At 43.8% G+C, this 6,020-nt stretch overlaps 1 pseudogene; it reads left to right on the forward strand.

Moving 5' to 3' along the window:
* The first annotated feature begins 2,422 nt into the window (after positions 1-2,422).
* On the forward strand, positions 2,423-5,746 carry LOC139253278 (probable G-protein coupled receptor 139; annotated as a pseudogene).
* Positions 5,747-6,020: the final 274 nt, after the last annotated feature.

Below are 6,020 nucleotides of genomic sequence, written 5' to 3' on the forward strand. Positions count from 1 at the left end.
CTTCTGTAATGGATAGGATATGTGTCCGGAAACTCATGTCAGAGAGGAATAGGGATCAGAGGTTATAAAACATCATATTCAGCCTGAGATAATAGCTAGGGATATGAATGGAATTGGTGAAAAGGTTATGGAGTTTGTGATTGGTGGAGAGATAATTGCATTGATCCTGGCAATATTTAATTGGAGAATATCGCAGCTAATGCAGAACTTTATGTCGGATAACACAGAAGTAATGGAGGGTGGAGAGAGCTGGTGGAGAGCTGGAGCTGGGAGATGATACTGCAGTTGTACAGGACCTTAGTCAGGCCTTACCTGGAGATTTGGTCTTCTAATCTGAGGAAGAACGTTCTTGCTATTGAGGGAGTGCAGCGAAAGTTCACCAGACTGATTCCCGGGATGGCAGGACTGACATATGAAGAGAGACTGGATCGACTGGGCCTGTATTCACTGGAGTTTTGAAGTCTGAGAGGGGCTGGGGGCTGGATATCCGGGGGTGTTCGGCATTTGGGAAGGATTCTGACGGGGCGGGTTGGGTTTGGCGCGGGGGTAGTGTTCCTGGTGTTGGGTGGGTCCGGAGCCGAGGGGGGGCATGCTCTTGGGATGGGGGGCAGTTTGGGGCTGGGATTGGGAGAGACTTCTTCACTCAGGGAGTTGTTGGCCTGTGGGGTTTCCCTGCCGCGGAGAGTTGTTGAAGCCAGTTCTTTGGATGTGTTCGGGAGGGAGTTAGATGTGGACCTTGCGGCTGGGGGTGTCGGGGGATGTGGAGAGGGCGTGGGGGGAGGTGTTGGGGTCGGTGATCAGCCATGATCTTGTTGAATGGTGGTGCAGGCTCGATGGGCCGAATGGCCTACTATTGCACCTATTTTCTATGTTTCTATGTATCTCATAGAAACATACAAAATTTTGACAGGATTGGACAGGTTAGATGCAGGAATAATGTTCCCGATGTTGGGGAAGTACAGAACCAGGGGACTAGTCTTAGGATAAGGGCTAAGCCATTTAGGACTGAGATGTGGAGAAACATCTTCACTCAGAGTTGTTAACCTGTGTAATTCCCTACCGCAGAGAGTTATTGATGCCAGTTTTTTGGATATATTAAAGAGGGAGTTAAATATGGCCCTTACTGTTAAAGGGATCAAGGGGTATGGAGAGAAAGCAGGAAATGGGTACTGAGGTGAATGATCAGCCATGATCTTATTGAATGGTGGTGCAGGCTCGAAGGGCCGAATGGCCTGCTCCTGCACCTATTTTCTATGTTTCTCTGTTTCTATGTCAGCAGACATGTGGAAGCAGAGCCCAAATCTGCAGATGATGTCACAAAGGGCAGCATGTAGATGAGGAACAGGAGAGGGAAATAATGGACAGTTCGGAGCTCAGGAGTTTACGGTGCAGGTGTGGTAAGAGAATCCATTGCTGTAGACGCTGTGACGACGATCAGATCGATTAGACCAGTACAGAGTTAAGGTAGTCCCATCGAAAGGGGCCAGAATCAGAGGTATGGAGAGGTCACGGTGAGTTGTTGCACGTTTGGAGGAGAGGATGGAGATAGAGAGCGTTGAGGCCATGGAGTTGGTTAAACCCACTGAACAGAATCTTAATTTAAGGCCTTGGTGGACGGAGAGGCAATGAAGCTCTGTGAGGGCGAGGGTCATGGGCTTTTAGAAACTGGGGAGGGATGGATAAGGACAGCAGAGTTTTGAATCGTTTGACATTGATGGAGGGTGGGGAGTTGCCAGCCCAGAGTGAACTGGAGGAATGGAGTCAGAAGATGGCACAGTTCTGATTTTACTGGAGCCGTTAACCAATGTGGAATCGACCACCTGCGTTAAAGTAGCGGAGAGAAGAAAGTCAATGGTCGTGGTTGAGATTCCGTTCCCTAATATCATGCATCGTAATTTCTGGGCTCCAATTCTGAAAATGGTCTTTAACTGTCCCTGTGTCAGAGACTGAATCTTCATAATTGAACAATGAAACTGCAGGGACAGAGTGAAACTGGTCTGTCTGTGTCCGTGGATTCACTGTACACTGCAGAGAAATCGGAAACATTTATAAATAAATCGGCAGGAGTGAAAATAGTCAATACAAGTAGATGAAAACTGCAGATGAAGCCGCTCATTATTGTTGGTTTAGTATTGTATGAACAGAACTTCAGCCTTATTCCCAAGAGAGGTCTGATCTTGGTAACATCCTGGTACTTTGAGATGTTTGAGTGTTATTCACCGCGTTTTTTTCATCAGAGTCAAAGGTCCTGATATAATGTGTTTGTTCAAGTGACTGAAACTAACAATAATCATCAGAGGTGCAGCAGTGTCAGTGGAGACTTACCCCGTGTATAAATCACGGCCCATTGCAATGTATCAGCTCAGAGTGTCTGCCGAAGCAGGGGATTCCACTCCAACAGAAGTCGCAGCTTCTCACAGATATGGAGTATCCTTTAATCCTTCAGGTAGAAGATATTTATTATCCTGTTCTTCCAGCTGTTGGAGTTCCTGGTAAGCTGATATCTCAACAGTCAGTTATGTAAATCTTTGTTGAATGTGCGACTGTGATTGGTAATCTTTTACTCGCTGCATGTTTTACACAGTCACCTGTTCTGTTCCAGCAGTGAATGGTGAAATTTATCTGTCTCTGCTCTTTCTGTATTGAATTGACTGCTTTATATCTACAACGATCGCTGTGTACCCAAACCTCGAGAATGGTAGTACCTTATTATCTGTACTGAAAGTATTGGATTCAGGACCTGGGCTAAGAGCAAGTATCAGACCATCAGTTCTTTTTCTCAGTCGACAGAAGCTACTTGACCTGCAGAGTATCTCCAGCATTTTATGTTTTATATCACACCTTCAGAAATAAGGGTTTCATGTTGTGAGCTAACCTGTCCTGGAAAATTATTAATGTATGTGTTTCCATTGATTGAAATTAGACAGCTCACGGTCTCCGTGTTAGATGGAGGGCTGCAATTTAAAATAATAGGATCATGTTTGTTGCATGTATTGTAGATGAAGGGAATTGTTTAGGTGAGTAGACTGATAAGTGGGTGTTCTATAGAAATAACATGGTTCCATTTAACTGGGTTCCAATAAAGTATTGGTTATCACTGTAATGAAATATTATTTCACTGTGTATGTATTTGAATCTGCTTCGGAGGCCTGGCTACTGAACCGAGTTTGCAGCTGTAACCTTCACATCTCGTTTTCTGCTTCAGCGTTCAATGACTGTCACTAACATTCGTTACAAAATGAAATGTTTTGAGGTTATGTAGTATCAGTTTGCACTTTGTCTGTTGGAATCAGGAGCCCTACTATTGATGTAGGAATTACAAGTAGCAGCGGTGATGTTGTCATTATATTTCCAGAAAAATCATGCCATCTAGCGTTGTGCTTTAAAATAATAGGATCATGTTTATTGCATGTATTGGAGATGAAGGGAATTGTTTAGGTGAGCAGACTGATAATTGGGTGTTCTATAGAAATATTAAACTATTCACAGAGGCTTCACCGTTGAACAAATTGACTCTGAGAATAGAAACATTGAAAACGTGGAAGGAGAATAGCATGCAGCTGCAGGATGTTCGCATTGAATCGGTTGTGAAAAAGGCATTGAGAAAGTGATTGGAGACAATGCGGAGAGATGGAGAGGGGCGATGGAGAAATAGACTGAGAAGGAAAACTACAGGGAGGGTGAAAGGAAAGAGAGTGAGAAAGAGAGGGACAGGGTGGAGATCGAGAGAGGGGCAGCTATGTGAATAATGAATCAGATTGAACTGCTGAAACTTCCAGTACAATTAAGATGACAACATGTGCCTTGAAGGTGACATTAGGATGTTGTGAGATTGTGAGGGTTTTATTCTGTCGCTTTGTGGTCCTCAGTCTGTTTTGGTAAATTGTTATTTTACTTGTTTACTGACTGAATATCTAAAGATAATTGAAATGTTGTATAGAATAGAATCCTGCATTTCTTAAGCGTAATGCATTATTAGGATAGTGTATTTTAAAAACTCTGTCAACTAAATTCAATACAAAACGAGGCTGGTTTAATTAACATATTAAATATAATTTTACTTTCTAAATTTACAGAACACACTTTGTCACCAACGAGCTGTTACCTGACACCAATGGTTGAAAGTATGAATTGAGTTGTGCTACTGGGATTTATGAATTAGATTTCCTCTAACACTCTGCTGCAGGCTCACTGTGAATCCCAGCCTCTCCTCCCACTGCATTCAATCCGCTGTCTCCTCATCCGCTGCTTTAGTTTGTCCGGTTCCCCAAACCCTGTGCTCCAGACTCACCTCCAGCTTCTACATTACATTTTCCTTGTTTCCCTGCCAATCTTACTCACTAACTCCAACTCCAGCTGCCTCTTACAATCAGACCCTAAACCTTAAACTCATTGCCAGGGCTCTCGGCCTTTCCCGGTTTGTGTCAGCCCCTTCAGATCTCTTAACACACAGCAACAAATGCCCCACCCTCTGCACAAACCTTCCAGAACTTTAATGCCTTTCCTCCTCCGTCTGGAGATAAAATCCGGTTTCATCCGTTGCATTCGCGCTCCATAAAAACCCTTTTCATTTCCCCACCGGCACTGTGCACTCACTCGTTCCTTCCAATAGATCTGGTGCTCACTTTATTCGCTTTCTGTACTGATTTCCCAATGCACTATTGATAAATGTGTTTGAAACGTTTCTCTGCCCGAAAGCACTGCCCAGTTCCAGAATCAGCTTCCACCGTTCGATGCAGCAACAAAGTCGGAAATTTCACTCAGATTCCGTCGAAATGTTGCTTTGGCACCAGATCTGATCAGTAATTTCTCTGCTTCCTTTTCTCTCCCTTCTTTCTAGTTAACTTGGTGGCGATTGTGATCCTGTCCCGTGGAAAGTGCGGTCTCTCCAAATGTATCTCTCGCTACCTGGTAGGAATGGCATGCGCCGATCTCCTGGTCATTATATCTGATCCAATATTAAGGCAGAATCGTCTCATTTATTTCCCATATTCATTCCTGGACATTACTCCCGTTTGCAGTCTCATTGAAGTCATGGTGTTTTCTAGCACGATGGTTTCTGTCTGGTTAACAGTCGCTTTCACTTTTGACCGATTTGTGGCCATTTGTTGTTAGAAGCTGAAAACAAAATACTGCACCGAGAGAACAGCGGCTGCGATTATCGGAACAGTGAGTGTGCTGAGCTGTTTAGAGTGTGTCCCCTGGTATTTTAAAAGTGTACCTTACTATATAATTGATAATGTACCCTGGGGTTGTCAGCTTAAACCGAGCTACTATACGTCCATCGCATGGACCGCATTTATCTTGTTTCACCGCATATTAACACCTTGCGTTCCATTCTTTCTAATTTTGCTGCTCAATGTTCTGACGGTCAGACGTATTTTAGCGGGCAGTAGAGTCCGCAGGGAGGGAACTCCGGGGCCGCAGCAATGGAGAGAATCACAAGGATATAGAGATGTTCAACCGTAGGAAATCCATTACTTTACTCTTCAGTATAACCGGGAGTTTTATCCTGTTGTGGGCGACACAGGTTGTATTTTACATTTACCAGCGAATTACACTTAATTATCCTTCCTCCTTCACTGATCCTCTTTACACCACAGAAAGCGTGGCAGGGTTTCTTCAGCTTCTCAGTTCCTGCACCAACACGTGTATTTATGTGCTGACACAAACTAAATTCAGAGAGGAGCTGCAGAACGTGGTGAAATATCCAATCAATCTAATTCTTAGATTATTGAAACCATAGAAAGCTCAACGATTCTAAACACTCGAACATAATCCCATTTCATTATTCATCTCATGCACTCCGCACTGGATGGAAAATATATTCTGGTTTCGGAGCACTGCGTCTCAACATGACTCTAAATCTGAATTTGTTAATATATGTTAAAGATATTTGGAACCACTCCACAGACGACACATGATGTGTTTCTCAAATAGACGGCACTAAAGAGCTCGCCTGGACATGCAGTAAATGACTACCCTGCAGGTAAAGGAATATTGGCAAACCCTCCAATCAC

The sequence above is a fragment of the Pristiophorus japonicus genome, unplaced genomic scaffold, assembly GCF_044704955.1.
Source record: "Pristiophorus japonicus isolate sPriJap1 unplaced genomic scaffold, sPriJap1.hap1 HAP1_SCAFFOLD_49, whole genome shotgun sequence".
Lineage (NCBI taxonomy): Eukaryota > Metazoa > Chordata > Chondrichthyes > Pristiophoridae > Pristiophorus > Pristiophorus japonicus.